The 18,097-nt window shown below is 43.3% G+C and overlaps 1 pseudogene; it reads right to left on the bottom strand.

The window, feature by feature from the left end:
• Positions 1 to 5,933: 5,933 nt before the first annotated feature.
• Positions 5,934 to 15,989, bottom strand: LOC123596396 (annotated as a pseudogene).
• Between the last annotated feature and the right edge of the window lie 2,108 nt (positions 15,990 to 18,097).

Below are 18,097 nucleotides of genomic sequence, written 5' to 3'. Positions count from 1 at the left end.
TCTGGACAGGGGATCCTGGTTCTACCCTTTCTCCTGGAGTACAGTGACATAATGTGCTCCTTAGATAAAATATTCAGGTAAGATCCACCAACATCAAATATCTGTATGTAGCAATATTAGAGGGATGTTTCATAGTGGACTTTACAAGGACCACTAAAGATTTTATTGAGAATGTTAGAAATGCGCTCTTTCAAGACAACTTTGAATCTTTATGTGCACTGATAGGTGACAATCTGCAAGGGAAACACGGAGGGTTGAGATACCAGTTTCTCATTCTTCATCACTAAGAAAGTGGTGAGAACACTTCCTTCAACAGGATGGCTAAGGGCCTACTTTCTAGCTGGTGTGAGCCTGTGCAGTGTTTCACACTGTTCTTGTCACGCATGATATGGTTTTACCTCAGGGACTTTCTAACTGAACATGGGAGTTTTACATTTCTGATTGTGCCCTTCATCCCTTCTCTTGCACCTGTTTTCACTTTCCAGGGATTTTTTTTGAACTAGAGTATCTCTTGATCTTTTGTTCTGTGAGGATGGGAGAGGTTTGGAAGTGCTTTCGGTAAGCCAGGGGTAGAAATGGAACATGGAGCTCACACTTGCACAACCGTGTGCTGCTTCCTTTGAGCGGCTACCGTGGCTCCCGTGGCTGCAGGAGCTCAAGCTTCCCCTTCCCATTTATGGTGAGGGTGATGGTAGCGCATAGATAACACCAAGCAGAGAGCCTGAGTCTTTGTTAGCGCTCACGAGTGCTGGTTAAATTTACCCCTGACCAGGTCTGGGAAGGCACAGAGTGTGCCTCGGCATGTGTACGTGGAAGGGGCATTGACTCTGTGCCAGCAAGGGCCCTGCCACGCGTGTTACCGACAGTTTGCAGGCTGCTGACCTGAACTGGTCCAGGTTGGCTGCCTGCACATTCAGAAACTTAAAACTATCCAAGTTCAGTTATAAGATCTCTAAAGGAAACATGTTCAGGGGGGTCAGTCCTCCTTACCCATCCAGAGGTCAGTTTAGGGATTCAGAGGGACAAAAACTGGAATACATCTCAAGAAATCATAGGGTTCTAATGAAAAACCAGTTAGAGCAGACAGATGGCCGACACATACTTCCAACTTTGTTTAGGATATTTAGAGGAGTTATTTTTGTATCATGTGAAGGCAATGCCTGACAGCAGGTGTTAGTCACCATCATTTAGACAGTGTCTAATAGAGCCTTAGGTATGGAAGCAGGATTGCTGGCATTTCCTTTTGTCATTTTCTCTTAAGGTGTCAAACATACTTTTTTAACAGCATTTTTAATGATTTCAGGGGACAGTTTACCAGCTCTCATCTCTGAGCTGCTGACAGACTCAAAATAGAACATTCTTTCCATGTCTTTATAAACCAAGTGTTTCAAGGAAAAGAATATCAGGTATGTCATTCTTTTCAAATTATAAGATTTAAGTGAACTATGGGTCTTGTTTGCTATTTATTACAAGGGATAGAATTGAGGTTAAATCATCTAATTGGCAAAGCAGGGCTCCAGGGATCTAGCCCCAGCTGTCCAGCTGAAATAGCAGTGAGAACCAGATAAAGTCATTTTCGTTTTCTTGGAACCTCACTTTTTCATTGGAAAAGAGAGTCCTTAAAAAAGAAAGTTTAAACAGTGAGGGGGAGGAGAGCACTCAGTGGAAGAACATTTTAGAAGAACTTTGCTCGTCCAACAGTCTTACCAGTTAATTCTATTGAGTATCTCATTGAAGACCTGCAAAAAAATGTTTGTATAAGAATAAAGAAACAAACTGAATGAAGAGTAGGGAAGGGAAAGAAGAAAGAAAAAAGCAATTAGAGGAATATTGAGGGAGGATCTTACCCCCCCCCCCCCCCCCCCCGCACATACAAACACTCAACAAGTATAAAACAACCCAAGGAAGCAGTGGATTGGGCTCATTGAGGAAAAAAGGACAGAATCAAATAGGGTAAATTCAGGAACAAAAGTTCTAAGGATAAGTCCTTAGGAAGCAATTATCAAATACCCACTTAAGATTTATGGGGTTGGGGAGCTGATTGCAAAATGAGTTGGATGAATCAAAACATATGTTTCTGGTGTTTTATCTACCCATGAAGGAGCTTTAGGAATAGAAATAGAACATGGTTTCAAAATAAATATCTGAAAAGAAATTCAGGGCCCTTCTTGGCTTAGTTTTTGCTAATGACTCTAAGCAATTCAATTGGTTTCTATGTGTGTAGCAATTACTGAGAAATTAAATTGTTGCTGGAAAAATATAATCCTTAATTAAGGAGATACTGCAAATTTCTAAGTGAAATATTGGTGAAAAATAAAATAAGTAGCAACCTTTTCCTAATTATATACCTAAATGCAAAAGCACATGCTTCTGATAAAATATTGGTGGTGAGTGCTTTTTAAAAATTTAATAAGCACTTGTGAGCCTCTACTATGAGTACTAACTTAAGTACCTAGAATAGTACTCAAAATATTTACTGAAATAAATACTAAAAATTGCAGGAATATTTCCAGAAATATTCCCCATCTCTGTTATTATGGCATGTCACATGTTACTCCTTTATAAGACTAAGATAGCCTCAATGTACCTAATTTTACAATCAAAGCATTTTTTTCTCCTTTACTATCACACAATCATGTCCCCACCTAAATATTTCGGTCTTTCTTTTCTTTAGACACTGAATTTAATAACACTTGAACACTTTATTTTTGCATTTTTATATAGAAGAGATAACAGAATACAGAGTTAAGGATTGGGATGTGGAATTCATCTTTAGTAATTGTGACCTCTTCTATGGTCAGGCCACAACTATTGAATAATATTTGAGAACATTGAACAAATTAATCAGAGAATATTAGAGTTGGACAGAGTTATGGAGCTTATTTATCTTAAATAGATTATTTTACAGACTTAATAAGAACTTTTTGACTCTTGTTCAGCACTGGGTTGGCTTCTGGGATCCAAAAATGGAAAAATGTAGGCCTGAAGAGGTCCTGTGACATAGCCAAGGTCACATCCTATACCAGATACCTCCTTTTTGATCCACTTTCCACCTTCTCTGCTCTGTACTCCTGGATGCTGACCTTCATATTATATCATTATATCAGTAGGATTTCTAGTCTTCTGTCTTCTAGTTGAGATTAGAACACCTATGGAGAACACTGCCCAAAGATCAGAGAATAAAAAGAGTTATGTAAGGGTATTTATCCTCTTGTTCCTTCCCTTTGTGGTTGCCTTGAGCTGGTTGCACCCTTGGAATATCACAGAGCCCTCTCCACACAATTCACCCCCTCTGGATTCCGATAACTGCTCCCCTTTGTGTTTTCCTCAGGCTACAGGTGGCAGAAGCAATTTACAGTTATCAACCCCTGGTTCTACATTTTCCCATGTGGCTTCCCTATACTCTGCCCACATCTTTGTAAATAATTGTTTAATTAAATTTTCCTTAAACTGCCCAGTTTTAGCATGCCATCTGTTTTCTGTTGGGACCATGAGGGATATACAACTTATAGAATGATTTTGAGTTTACTTGATTTGTTATGTGCTCTGGGATGTTTATAAACCAATTTTTACTTAAAGTTGACAAATTTCTGATTGTTGACAGAGCTTTTTTTTTAAATTTTTTTTTTTTAAACATTTATTCACCTTTGAGAGACAGAGTGAGCAGGGGAGGGACAGAGAGAGAGAGGGAGACAAAGAATCAGAATCAGGCTCCAGGCTCTGAGCTGTCAGCACAGAGCCTAATGCGGGACTTGAACCCACGAACTGCGAAACCATGACCTGAGCCGAAGTCAGACACTTAACTGACTGAACCACCCAGATGCCCCTAGAGCTTATCTATTTTTAAGTCATTGACACATGCAGGAGTTGAGGTTGGGACCACGGCAGAGTCAATATGGCGGCACTGGAATTTTACTTTCAATTTGCCTAAGTTGATACTTAAATAGATGGTTGGCTCAATCATATTCTTTGATTCTGAATGCTGTCAAGTGGGGTTTCCATTTGGTGAGAGATACCTGTCCTGTCCCTCTTCTCTAAACTCACAGGAGAGGGTAAGTCATTTTGTTTTGACTGAATTGTTACCAAGTTGGATTATCAAAGCAACAAAATTGAGACCGTGTTGGCCTAGACTTGTGGAAGAGGGGTGCCTTCAGAAGTCTCAGGAAAGGCTGCTGTTTGTCTTTCCTACCCTCAGCTCTCTAAAATTCTATTTAACTGCTGGCTTATGATTTAAATCTTCCAAGAGGAGTGCCCATTCTTGAGCTTAAAGCTTTGATTCTTATTCAAACTGTATTCTCCTTGAGAGTAATACCGTGTTAAACTACTGGTGATTAAAAATGATCTCAAGTAACAGTGTTTTAGATCTTTCTGAGAAATTTGGGAACAGAGAGAAATCCGAGGGGTTTGGATACTACAATTAATGTGTAAGTGGGAGAGGAGGCCAGTGGGGAGAATAAAAAGGAGACGCTTTCATGTCAGAAAATATATATCATAAATTTGCCAGACTTAGAAATGAGGTATGATTTAAGAAAAAGTTGAGAAAACTCTTTCTCAATTATAGAACTGGGTATAATGAATGTCCATTGGGAAAATGATGAAAAGCAATTTGACTGAACTGCCTGCCTTGTTTTACTGGTCCCAGCCTTCGAAGCATTACACGTGAATATATGTTACAGTCATGTTGAATGGGATGACGTAAATAATTAATACCAGTATTTATTGACTTACCATATGCTAGGCAGTGTTCTTTTTTTTTAATATGAAATTTATTGTCAAATTGGTTTCCATACAACACCCAGTGCTCATCCCAACAGGTGCCCTCCTCAATGCCCATCACCCACCCTCCCCTCCCTTCCACCCCCCTAACAACCCTCAGTTTATTCTGTTTTTAAGAGTCTCTTATGGTTTGCCTCCCTCCCTCTCTAACGTTTTTTCCCCCTTCCCCTCCCCCATGGTCTTTTGTTAAGTTTCTCAGGATCCACATAAGAGTGAAAACATATGGTATCTGTCTTTCTCTGTATGACCTCTTTCATTTGGCATAACACTCTCCAGTTCCATCCACGTTGCTACAAAAGGCCATATTTCATCCTTTCTCATTGCCAAGTAGTATTACATTGTATACATAAACCACAACTTCTTTATCCATTCATCAATTGATGGTCATTTAGGCTCTTTCCATAGTTTGACTATTGTTGAAAGTGCTGCTATAAACATTGGGGTCAAGTGCCCCTATACATCAGCACTCCTGTATCCCTTGGGTAAATTCCTAGCAGTGCTATTGCTGGGTCATAGGGTAGATCTATTTTTAATTTTTTAAGGAACTCCCACACTGTTTTCCAGAGTGGCTGCACCAGTTTGCATTCCCACCAACAGTGCAAGAGGATTCCCATTTCTCCACATCCTCTCCAGCATCTCCTGATTTGTTCATTTTTGCCACTCTGACTGGCATGAGGTTATATCTAAGTGTGGTTTTGATTTGTATTTCCCTGATGAAGAGTGACGTTGAGCATCTTTCCATGTGCCTGTTGGCCATGTGGATGTCTTCTTTAGAGAAGTATCTATTCATGTCTTCTGCCCATTTCTTCACTTGATTATTTGTTTTTCGGGTGTGGAGTTTGGTGAGCTCTTTATAGATTTTGGATACTAGCCCTTTGTCCTATATGTCATTTGCAAATATCTTTTCCCATTACGTTGGTTGCCTTTTAGTTTTGTTGATCATTTCCTTTGCGGTGTGGAAGCTTTTTATCTTCATGAGGTCCCAATAGTTCATTTTTTGCTAGGCACTGTTCTAAGTATATTATACTTATTAACACATTTGGTTCTCTAAACAGTTTTGTGAGGAGAATATATTATTGGTCTCTGTATTGGTTTCCTAGGGCTGTCATAACAAAGTACCACCAACCGGCTGCCTGAAACAACAGGAATTTATTGTCTTAGTCTAGTGGCTGGAAGTCCCAAATCCAGATGTTAGCTGGGTTGGTTCCTTCTGAGGGCTCTGAAGGAGAATCTGTTCTAGGCCTTGCTCCCAGTTCTGGTAGCCTTCGACATTCCTTGACTCGTAGATGGTCTTCTCCCAATGTCACACTGTCTTCTCTCTGTACGTATCTAACTGTGTTCAAATTTCCTATTTTTATAAGGACGCCACTCATACTGGATGGATTAAGGCCCACCTCATCTTCTCTTGATCATCTGCAAAGATCCTACTTACAAATAAGGTCACATTCACAGGTGCTGGAGGTTATGACCTCAGCATCTATTTGGGAGACGTAATTCAATCCATACTGGTCCCCATTTTAAAGATGAAGAAGTTGATGCACAGAGCAGCCCTCTAAACTGCCCATGTCACTGAGAAAGTAAGTGGCGGCAGCAGAGTCAGGGCTCTAACCATCCCACTATATTACCTCTCATAAAGGAAGCCAGGTGCAGAAAGACTGGATTACAATACAGCCGGATGTTTGCTAGGGTGGTATGTGACTGAAAGGTTTTGCCACCTCACAGCTTAGGGTGGTGGACATAATCTAAACTGCATGAAATAATTTTAAATTGAGATTTACATCAGCACTATCTGAAGATGTGTCTGGTTAAGAACATTACAATTCCTGGGGTGCTTGGGTGGCTCCGTCGGTTAAGCGTCCGACTCTTGATTTCGGCTCAGGTCTTGATCTCAGGGTCGTGAGTTCGAGTCCTGCATCGGGTTCCACACTGGGTGTGGAGCCTACTTAAAAAAAAAACAAAAAGGAAGAACATTACAATTCCTTTTACTAGATAATCTGCTCTTTGTGTTGAAACTTCTGATGAAGACAAAAGGAAAGAAAATTGTTTTTTCACGTCTACTGGATTATTATTGAATCATACTTTTCAAATAGTAAAACGTACATGCCCTAAATATAATTTGGTGTGGATCGATAAATGTATGTACCTGTATGTTAACTATGGGACTGAAGGTGTTTCACATTAGTTTGCATCCTAACTACTTTTTATTGGGCTTTGTCTTTAACTGGACATGGTTTCTTCAGCACCTGCTTTGGTACATTCAATCCACAGCTTGTAAGTGTGTTTGAGGGATTATCATGGCCGATATTTTTTCCTCCATTGACATGAAATAAAAAGCAGGACTTGGAAAGCTAGAGAGGCACTTAACGCAAGATGAAGAGAGGAAGAAAGGTAGTGGCAGCCTGTGTGTAGGGCACCATGGCAACACCTGCTGTTTTACCCACCCTCTGCCCGGCACCTTTCTCCTCTCTCATGTCACAACCCGGTGCGGAGGAAAAGGCACCTGCCTCTGACCTTATCAGCACCTTCTTGCCCTCTGGGGACAGTCTGAAGCCGTCCTTACTGGAATGTGATGTTAGCGCTAGTGGTTCATGTGGGGAGTGAGTTTAGTGACTTCCCTGCATTCTTACAAGAATAATGGATTTCCAGGGGTGCCTGGGTGGCTCAGTCGGTTAAGCGTCCGACTTCAGCTCAGGTCACGATCTCGCGGTCCGTGAGTTCGCGCCCCGCGTCGGGCTCTGGGCTGATGGCTCAGAGCCTGGAGCCTGCTTCCAATTCTGTGCCTCCCTCTCTCTCTGCCCCTCCCCTGCTCTCCCTGCCCCCTCTCTCTCTCAAAAATAAATAAACACCGGGGTGCCTGGGTGGCTCAGTTGGTTAAGCGTCCGACTTCAGCTCAGGTCACGATCTCGCGGTCCATGAGTTCGGGCCCCACGTCGGGCTCTGGGCTGATGGCTCAGAGCCTGGAACCTGCTTCAGATTCTGTGTCTCCCTCTCTCTCTGCCCCTCCCCCGTTCATGTTCTGTCTCTCTCTGTCTCAAAAATAAATAAAAATGTTAAAAAAAATTAAAAAAAAAATAACAATGTAATTCCAGAAAGACATAGGGTAGAGAAACATCTGAGGTCATGTAGAAATCCTCCACAGAGACAATTGAACTAATGGTCCCTTAAGGTTGCTTCCAACTCTGTGATGCTAGAATTTATTTTTCAAATAAAGAAGTTAAGGCCCTGAGAAGTAAGTGATGTAAAAAATACCATGTGAACAGTTAGTGCCAAGGTACAACTGTGGGGCTGGTGAGGAAAACTTTGGTATACCCATCATCAGATCCATGAGACTCTCATGTCAGTCCTGGGTCAGAATCTGCATTCCTTCTGCCCCACTTTAAGACTTTTGTTTCCTACTCAGACTCCATGACCTTTCAAGCTCTTGTTAAGAGGCCCATTCACCAAGTAGGGGGAAACCCATAGAGGGTGGGGGTAAATGTGCCAACGTACGGCACACTGCTCCCCCTTCACTGGCATGGCCACTGCAGTCCTATTGAAATAATGGCTCACAAGGCCCACAGCCCACAGGGACCACCACCTGATGCCCCTTAGGACGCTGACTGCTGTCTTAGAAACAACTTTCCCGCTGATAACTTTGTTGTTGTCACTATAAATTTGGGAACAAGAAGAGAAACAGTATTTCATTAAAAGTTCTGATTTGTTTTGCATACCAAGCAAGAACGGAGGTATCTCAGATTTTATAAGTTGCTCTGTCAGTCAGAGAGAGACCTGTGGAATTTGCAGTGCTTTGCACTGGGGAGTAGATTGTAATTGGATAGGCGAGCTCCCCTCCCCCTTTTCCCCCCTCCCCTCCTCGGGAAGTCAGCCAGCCATAGGAGGCTCTGGAATGATGCATGTCTAATCACAGTGTGCAGTTTGCTCCTCTGTCTTAGTTCCTGTCATCAGAGTGTATATTTACCAAAAGAAGAGCGTTCCTGTAGTAAGTGTCAGCCTTGTGAAAAGTATGGCAAAGAAAGCAAGGGTGGCTGTGAAGTAAACCCGGGACAGCATGGGACAAAACTGAGAGGCAGCGTCATTTGCTGTCACTGCCTGCAGCCATTCCCTGAGGTCAAGCACCCCTGTATGGCCTCGTCCTTTCCTTCCTTCCCACAGCACCTACCAGAGAGCTCTGTACTTCTTAGTCCCTCTGTAAGCACCTGCTGCTAACTGACCTACCTTCCAGACTAGCTCCCCACCGTAGTGCAAGCTTGTATCAGACAGAGAAGGAGCAATTCTCCCATCAGACACCCTGCCAAGCTCTTAGGAGCATTTTGTCCTGGGGCTGCTACAGAGAGATCAAGGAGGAGACAGCACACTTAATCAATTTCTGAGCTTTATCCTCTAAGTATGTGTAAGTATACAGTAACTAGTAATGATTTATCCTAACACATCTTCCTCTGAATTCTAGAACATTTTCTAAGCAATACTCCATCAATCCTCTAAGCAGCTTTTAACATGGATAGGAAAATGAACATGTTTTCTACGACTCATAAACAGTATGGATGCTCTTAATAAACCCAGTTTTATAGAGACTGTGGTGATGATTTCTCAGCCCTAGCTAAGTCAGAGATATGAGTTCCCTTTGGGGCAGGCGCGCGCTGAATCGAAAGTTGTGTGCAAGTGGAAACATGACTGGATCTGTCTGATACCTGGTGCCTTGTAAACATTAAATATGTGTTGAGTGACGTGTGACTCCACAGAAAATACCTTCCTTATTTTTCAAAAGGTCCTTCTTATTTTTGAAAGGACAAACACACTACATATAACTGTAAAAATATTCCCAAGCACATACAAGAAAATGTGAAAGTCATTCTCATTATCACGTGCTTTCTGACTCTCTCTGCTGGTAATAGCTGTTAATAGTTTGTGCATGCTTGCAAACAGTTTTTCCTACATGTATATTTGTGAAATATAAAATATAAAGATCTATATAATGTGAATTATTAAGGTCTATATATCATTCTGTAACTCATTTTCATCACTGAGTAATACATGTTGTGGTATTGTAAAATCTATAAATCTAAGTTACGCTTTTTAATTGCAACATACCTTCTTGTTAGCCTAAAAGATTTTTAACCCATCTCCTGTTGATGATCATTTATGATGTTTCCAAATGTTTTCATATTCCAAAAAATGCTACAGTAAATGTTCTTGTGAGCAGAAATGTCACAATAAATATTCCTGTGGCATTCTTTGCAATAAGAAAAGAAATGTTACAATTTTTCTTGGAGAGGGAAGTGTTTTTAATGTAAATTCTTTCCTCAAGAAAGAATCCCTTTCAAAAGGTAATTCCATATATCAGTTACTTTCATATAAATGTTTAAGACCATCATTTATTACTATTCACAAGATGACACGTTGGCTTAGTGGTTCTTCTCAGATTCAGTCACATGCCTGCACAGTCAGCCTGGAGTTGTCTAGGCAGACCCATTGATCTTGGGAGGGCTCTCTCACATGTCTGGGGTTTGCTAGCTATTGTCTGGTCTGATAGCCACAGTGTTTCTCCTAGAAGCTTAGCCTGGGCCTGTTCTCTTATGACAAGACACAGGTCAATGAGGAGAGTGGAAACATGTAAGCATTTCTTCAAGTTTCTTATGTCAAGCTTGCTATTATCCCACTGGCCAAAGCAGGCTACATGGCTGAGTATGGAGTATGAGTGGGAGGGCATTGGCAAAGGTGTGAAAAATTAAGATAATTTTTCCAGTTGATTTATATACATATTCAAAAAAGTTTCCAGATACTGCCAAATTGCCCTCCCCCACAATTTGCTTTTACCACAACAAATGGTATATAAGAGGGTTTTGGAAACAAAATTCAGTCTCCCAGGGTGAAATATTAGGAACATAGTACAATTTTACTTTAATGACCTTTGTCCCTTCCTTTTGATTTCTGCTGTTATATTCTAAGACTACTAAGTTTATTATAGTTATTGCTTTTTTCCATTGTATAGTTTTCCTAAAGATTTATAACATTTTACTTTCTTTTTTATACCTTTAATTTTTAACTTTAATTAAAGCGACTTTAATCATTTTTTTTGCCTTAGTCATAATTAAAAGGGAATTAATATGTACTGTTAGTCTTTTCATAAAGCAGTTTCTACATTCCTAAGCATGTATAGTTTGAACTACAGCTTAGTTTGATGAAATTTTGTTATTAGATAAGTTTGCAAAACGTGGGCATGGGTGCTATATTTTCTGAGATCATTTACATCTAACAATCCCATTTTGTTAAAGCTTTTATACATAAACTATTTCTCCTTACTTATCTACTATCTTTTAGAATTGAATGTTCCTATGAGATCTTTGAAATATGTGATTTTTTCCCCTCTCACTCATTCATTTAATACAGATTTGTTGAGCTCCTACCATTGGGCAGGCACTATTCTAGATACTGAGAATATAGAAATAAACAACATACACACAAATATCTTTGCTCTCCTGGAGCTTAAATTCTATGGGAGAACATATATAATAAGCAAAATGAATAAATAACTAATGACCTATATCGTATAGATAAATAAGTAAATATAATTTAAGCAAGAAAAGGAGGGATATGGAGAGCCACAGTGAGGGTTATCTTTAAATGGGGCAGTCAGGAAAAGAATCCATGAGAAGATGACATGTGAAGGAGATGAGTGAAAAAGACTTACATATTTGCATCAGGAACATTCCAGGCAGCATGAGCAGCAAGTGCAAAGGCCCTGAGGTGAACATGTCTGGCATATTTGAGGAACAACATGGAGGCCTGTTTACCTGGAGCAAAGGAAGTGAGGTGAAGAATAGAAAGATGAGGTCAGAATGCTAACTGAAGTTAAGATCAGGTTGGGCCTTACAGATCATTTAAGAAATAAGGTTTATATCCTGATGAGAGGTGAAAACCTGGATGGGTTCTAAGAGAGAAGGGACAAAGTCTGACTTAATGCTTTAACAAAAATATTCTGGCTACTCTTGGGTGACTTTCAATTTGTTGTCGTTTGTTTTCCCCTCGTGGATACTCTGAGAAAACTTAAAATTTTTTTTATATTTAAAGTAGGAAAACTTTCTTAGCATATCCATATTAGTTGTGGTGGTTTCATTAATATTTCCTGTAACATACTGTATAGCTTCTGATTAACAAATTTTTGAATTTCATTTGCTGTTTAATATTTCAGGGGCACCCATTATCTGTTTGTTGAAATGCTTGTGTTTGCCCTCCTGCTGTCAGTTTTCTGTTAAATACTTCCCTATCTTTGCTTCCTATATATTTGGTATATACTTTTCTCAAAACTATCCCCCACATCTCAGTTATTTTTCTCTCATTTTCATTTCTTCCTGCTCCATATTTATTTATCGTTTCTTAGCTGTCTGTGATCTTTGACTTTTTTCATTACCTTACCCTTGAACATTTTGTATTCTGTCATTTTCTTTCCCCATCTGACATCTCATTTCGTAGATAATTTTCTTTATTTTCTGTCATAATGCAAAGTCTAAAAGTCTAATTTCTTGGGACTGTGCTCATTCTAGAATAGTTTTTTTTTTTTTTTAAACTTGTTCCATTTTATTTTTTACTTTTCTTCCTGCTATAGTATTTTTGTGTTGTTGATGAGCCTTTTGTATTCACACTTTTCATTTGAAAGGGGTTGGTGCTGTCTAGGCCTCATCGACCCACGGGCCTGGGTGGATTCTATTTTGCTCCCTTCTGTTTTCCTCTGGGTCCTCGCAGTACCCTTATCTTATAATGTGCGCTGGAGGCCAGGTGTTGATGGCTTAATGTTCTCCTCAGTTTCTGAGAGTTGGGGGATAGTTGCTGGAAAGAACAATTACACCTACAAGGGGCGTTAAGTTGCTTCTCTTTCTTTCTCCATAGTTATTATTTTTTGAAAAGGGTGTGTGGTAGAAAACTGAATCTTTTTTCCAAATGAGGTAGGAACAGTTCTGTCCCTTTAAACACACACAATACTTAGGAGGCTTGTTTCACTTAGAGTGGAAAATTATTCTGGGACAAAGTCAACACAAAGAAACAAACAATAGAAAGCAGGAAAGAGAACCATTAAGTGCAGCTCCAGAGTCCAGCAGTTCTTGGGGTCATGGTTACATGCAGCCCAGCATGGGCATCTGTCTGTCTGTCTTACACACTGAGATGGAGGTGGACGGACTGGATCAGGTAGCTGCTTTAACGTGGAAAACCTGTAGACGCCATCAAGTAGCTCCATCCAGACTTTAACAGGACAGACAAAAGGAAATCAATTCCATAGGCTGAAACCGAACAACAAAAACAAAACTACATTGTTTCTTTCCCCCAAGTGAAATCAACATGAAAGGTCCTGTGTGATTGCAAAATCCCCGAGTACAAATGGAATGAACTGAAACATCAAAGACCCCATTATTTTATAAAGAAGGTACCCGTCAAAATATTCTAATTCCACACAGTACAACAGACTGCTGTCTTAGCTACCAGTGCCAGCACCGAGGGTCCTGGGAGGGCAGTGAGGAGGGCTCCCGAACTGTCCCTGCAGCTCTGCTTGCTCCAGGCGCCGTCCTCCCCAAGGACCCCAAATCTCTGCTTGGAATTACAAGCCCAGCTCAGAGTGGGGAGATGCTTGCCCAACCGGGTTTTGTTGCATGTGCTTTTTGTTCAGGTGTGACTTCTTTCTTTAAGGAGGTTTAAGGCTGCCTGGGTTTTTGTGTTTTCAGTGCTGATGTGAAGCCCAACCGCAGGACCCTCTACCCACTGACACAATGTGCTCCCAGTGTAGGTAAAGGACAGTGTCCCCTCTGGGCAGCACAGAGTTGATAAAAAAGTAAGGAAAGCTGTCCTGAAAGCTTAGGCAGTTAAGTTAGAGGTGAGCTGGAGGCAAGGACGGTGATAAATAGGTTAGGAGTTAGAAGCCCTGGGGGCACAACATCACACATTAGAAGCCTGGGGCCACAACCTCCTGACTGTGGCTTCCAAGAACCCTGGGCAGACAGAATGGGAGCCACCAGTAAGCGCTCTCCTCCTACACCTCCACCCCAGGGTAACCCCTAGACTCATTATAATGTATTTGCATTGCTGTTTTAGCCCCCCTGCCCACCCTTGCCTTGGGGGAAGCTGCGGTGACTGTTGGGTAGAAACCTCGTAGGGTCAAAAATTCCTGGTCCCAACCTGTGGGAGGAGTCCCCAAAATGACTGGAAGCAGCCTCTATTAGAGACCACTCCCCATAACCCAAGGCCCCACTCATACAAAAAGAGAGGACCCCTGTAGCCCCCTCTGAGCCTGCCTGCTCCCCCTTCTTGGGAGCGTAGTACTGTCCCTAATAAACTGCTTTGTGCTTGCTCCCTTCCTTCTGGCTGTCTTTCTTTGAGCGTGGATGCTCCCATAAACCTTCTGTGGGGAATGCAAGAACCAAAATAGCCATTCCCACAAGGCAGGCTCTCCCAGTGGTAATGGTCCCAGTCACTAGTTTTGGGCGTCTTTCTCACTGCTGGCAGCTGACAGCGGTCCACACTCAGGGTGATGATGATGCTCTTGGGTCTTATGTCTTTAAAAAAAAAATTTTTTTTTAATGTTTATTTATTTCTGAGAGCATGAGCAGGGGAGGGGCAGAGAGAGAGGAGACACAGAATCCGAAGCAGGCTCCAGGCTCTGAGCTGTCAGCACAGAGCCCAACGCGGGGATCGAACTCACAAACCGTGAGATCATGACCTGAGCCGAAGTTGGTTGCTCAACCGACTGAGCGACCCAGGCACCCCTTGGGTCTTCTGTCTTGACCTGCTTCTGCTCTGGCTGTTCTGACTGGTCGCCATTCTGGTGCTTTGTGGGCAGGGAGGCTGACACCCATGCACGTCTGGCCAGCCTGTGCAGAGGACCCACCACTGCACCGTTCACCAGGCCATGGACGGTGGCAGGGATTGGCACCATGTGAGTTGCGTTTTGTGTTATAGTTTTTATTGGTAGCTGGCGGTAACCTGGACAGGGGTGGTCTATGAAATCTGAACGACCCGGCTAGCAGTGCCTATAGGGTGAGGCATGGCGAATCACAGGAATAGGTTCTATTTTCACCTTTACTTCTTTTTTTTTTTTTTTTTCCAACGTTTATTTATTTTTGGGACAGAGAGAGACAGAGCATGAACGGGGGAGGGGCAGAGAGAGAGGGAGACAGAATCGGAAACAGGCTCCAGGCTCTGAGCCATCAGCCCAGAGCAGGACGCGGGGCTCGAACTCACGGACTGCGAGATCGTGACCTGGCTGAAGTCGGACGCTTAACCGACTGCGCCACCCAGGCGCCCCTCACCTTTACTTCTTTGTGATCTTCATTCTCTTGCGGCTCTGCCCTAGTGGGGGGCCAGCATGGCTGCCTGAGTGACCACTGCCTGGTCAGTGACGGTGTATGTGTTCGCTGGGGCCAGGCTGGCCACGCCAGTAATAGACACTGCTGGGATCTGATGGATGGTGTGAGTCGTCTGCACGACAAGCTGCTCAGAGGTCCAGGTGGTCACAGGGGCTGTGACTGTGTAGGTGACAGGCCTGATTGCTGGTGGCAGCTGCTGCTGCTGCGTGGCAGTTAAAGGCCCAACTAGACAGAGGTGAGCCTGGTGCACTCTGGACAGACAGGGCCTCTTGGATGACAGGCAGTTGGGACTGTGAGGTTGCAGACTCAGGCTCCAGGTCGGGAGGGGGTGGGGCACGATGAACCTTCTCTCAACAGGCTCTCAGGGGTCTGGGCACCACTGGCCTGAGCAGACCGCACTCCAGTGTGACTGGGAGGGGCCGGGGCACTTCTATATGAGAGAGGTCCCCGAGGGGATCTGCAGCAAGGCACGCCCCTGTACCATTTTTTCCTAAAAGCCTGCTCTATTCATTTGCTTTCAGGGGCAGGATCTATCCTCCAGAATGAGCCTTTGCCTAGTTCTTCCTGGGAACGTGGTATTTTGATGAGATAACGATTGAGAGAGAGGCTGTGGCAGACTGAATTCTGCCAGCCCTTGTCTACCGTCCTGTAGTGTGGATAATTTTTAGTGATGTGAGTATAAATTCCATTTAGAGTGAGTTGTTTATCAGGGGCCATTGTAATTGCTTGTACGATTAACTGCATAGGAATAAGGTGGCTTTGAATCATCCTCTGGGCTGTCTCCACCAGAAGCTTCCTTTTCATTTTTTCTCGCTGCGAGTTGTCGGCCTTTAAATTGAGGTCAGCTGGTGTCACACAGCCCATTTTTGTACCCCGAAGACCCTACTGCCTGGGGGGGCGGGGGAGGGGGTTGCTGGATGGGTAGGAGTTTCCAGCACTGACGGTTCCCATGGGCTGAGATGATGAAGTGCGCCGTGGTGTCTGGAACGCCTACGGTCAGGGGGTCAGGGAGTCAGGGGGCCAGGGGTGAAGTGCCGGCCTGCGTGGGCTTCACCCCTGAACCTCCCGCTTCTCCGCCTTCTCACGTGATCTTGCCGTCGGTGCCCTGGCACCCGAACGTACACACGTGCGGCAGCTTCCGCGATCCCACGGTTCTTGCGGTTCTTGCCCGCAGCTGTTGCAGAGGCAGAGCAGGGAGAAGCGCTGTCGCCCCGGGAGTGAGGACGTGGAGGTGGCGCCGCCAGATGAAGCCCGAGGGGCCCGTGCTCAGGTCCACGGAGCCCTGCAACCTGTTGCGCCTGATGGTCACCCAGCGCTTCCTCGTCAGGTACTGGACCTCGTGGACCTCGAGGCGTGCCACGGCCCAGCCGCCTGGTGGGAACCCCCTGTCGCCCGGGGGCCTGGCCACCAACCTCGGCCTGAGAGTGCCCGGCTGCCCCTCCCACCGCCAGGGAGCTGAGGGCCGCGTGCGCTGCCGGGGCCGGCTGGCGAGCAGCGGAGGCCACTCCGTAGTTATTTTAAGGGACATTCCTGGGGACACTCCTCTGCACTGAAGGGTGTTTTCAGTTTGAGAATGTTTCACCCCAGGGTGAGTGTGTATTTTGCGTGCGTTTGGTGTTCATCTGGTTTCCAGGAACCCCTCCTTAATCTGTGGCAGTGGAGAAGAGTGTTTCAAAGAACATTCTAGGTTTCTGGGCCTTGCAGGTCCTAAACCATTGAGTTGGGTTTGTTCCAAGTTGGGGGTATCACTGAGGGTTTCCTGGATTTCTCCCCCCTGCCCCCCTTCTGCCTTCTTCCCTGGGAGTCAGGAGAAGTCATCATCTTGTTAGTTCTGGGAGCCCTAATTGTTCTGCTTCTGGAAGAAATTTTAAAGGACTGTTTGAGTTAACTGATGATATGTTCTTTCTTTATTCTTTTTCTTTCTGGTGGGTAGTGTTATATGAGTCTATGTCTCTCTGCCATCTTTCTCTAGGAGTTTCTTACATGTGCTTAATCTCCTTGAAAAGTTCTCATAAAACTTGCTTAGGTGGCTAATTTAAAGACCCATCTCAATTTTGGTCTTCATTGTGTCCTTCCTACTCCAGTGACACCTATCCTAGGCATCCGAGGAAATAAAATGGTGTGTGGTCATGATTAAGATCTTTCAGGGAATTCTCCAGGCAGCTTATATCATTTCTTTTAAAAATCTGTTCTTATCTTTGACCCAAAATATGTAATTTTATAGAGGATTAATTTCTCTCTTTTTGAATTCATGCAATTAAAATTTTTTTTTTTTTCTGTGCTATAAAACAAGGAAACTGACTGGGGATGTCTAGCATATAGTGTCCTGAGGTATATGGATTTGTTTTCTGGGGCTGCTGTAACAAATTGCCACAAACCAAGTAGCCGGAAATAACAGAAGTTTATTCTCACAATTCTAGAAATACAAAATTAACGTGTCAGCAGGGCCATCCTCTTTCTGAAGACACTAGGGAAGAATGTTTCCTTGACTCTTCCCAGCTTCAGGCAGTTCTTGGCACTTTTTGGCTTGCAGCTGCATAGTTGAGTCTTCAGACCATTACGTGGTCTTTTCCCCTGTATGTCTCTGTTTGTGTGTCCACTGCTCTTATAAGGTCCTTATTTGTCCACTGTCACCAGGATTTCTTTTTTCCTTAACGAATTGCACCTGCAAAGATCGTATTTCCAAATAAAGTCACAGTCTGAGGTTTTGGGTGGCCATTAATTTTCGGGGTATACTGTTCAATCTAGTTAAGTAGGGACTGTGGCCATTAGTGTGCAGAGAGTGAACCCCTCAGGACTTAGGAAGCACATAAATGTTGGTATTTGAGTCGTGAACCAGTAAAAGAGGATTGTAAATCATGGTTTGTCCTCTCTGTACACTCAACTACCCATTGTTCCTTCCAAGCTTGATTATGGGGTGTCTCTAGGTATGGAGTATAATTAGGTGTCAGTGGGGCGGGGGGGAATCAAGA

Source organism: Leopardus geoffroyi, chromosome B1, assembly GCF_018350155.1.
Source record: "Leopardus geoffroyi isolate Oge1 chromosome B1, O.geoffroyi_Oge1_pat1.0, whole genome shotgun sequence".
NCBI lineage: Eukaryota > Metazoa > Chordata > Mammalia > Carnivora > Felidae > Leopardus > Leopardus geoffroyi.
This window is presented reverse-complemented; position numbering and strand designations above follow the sequence as displayed.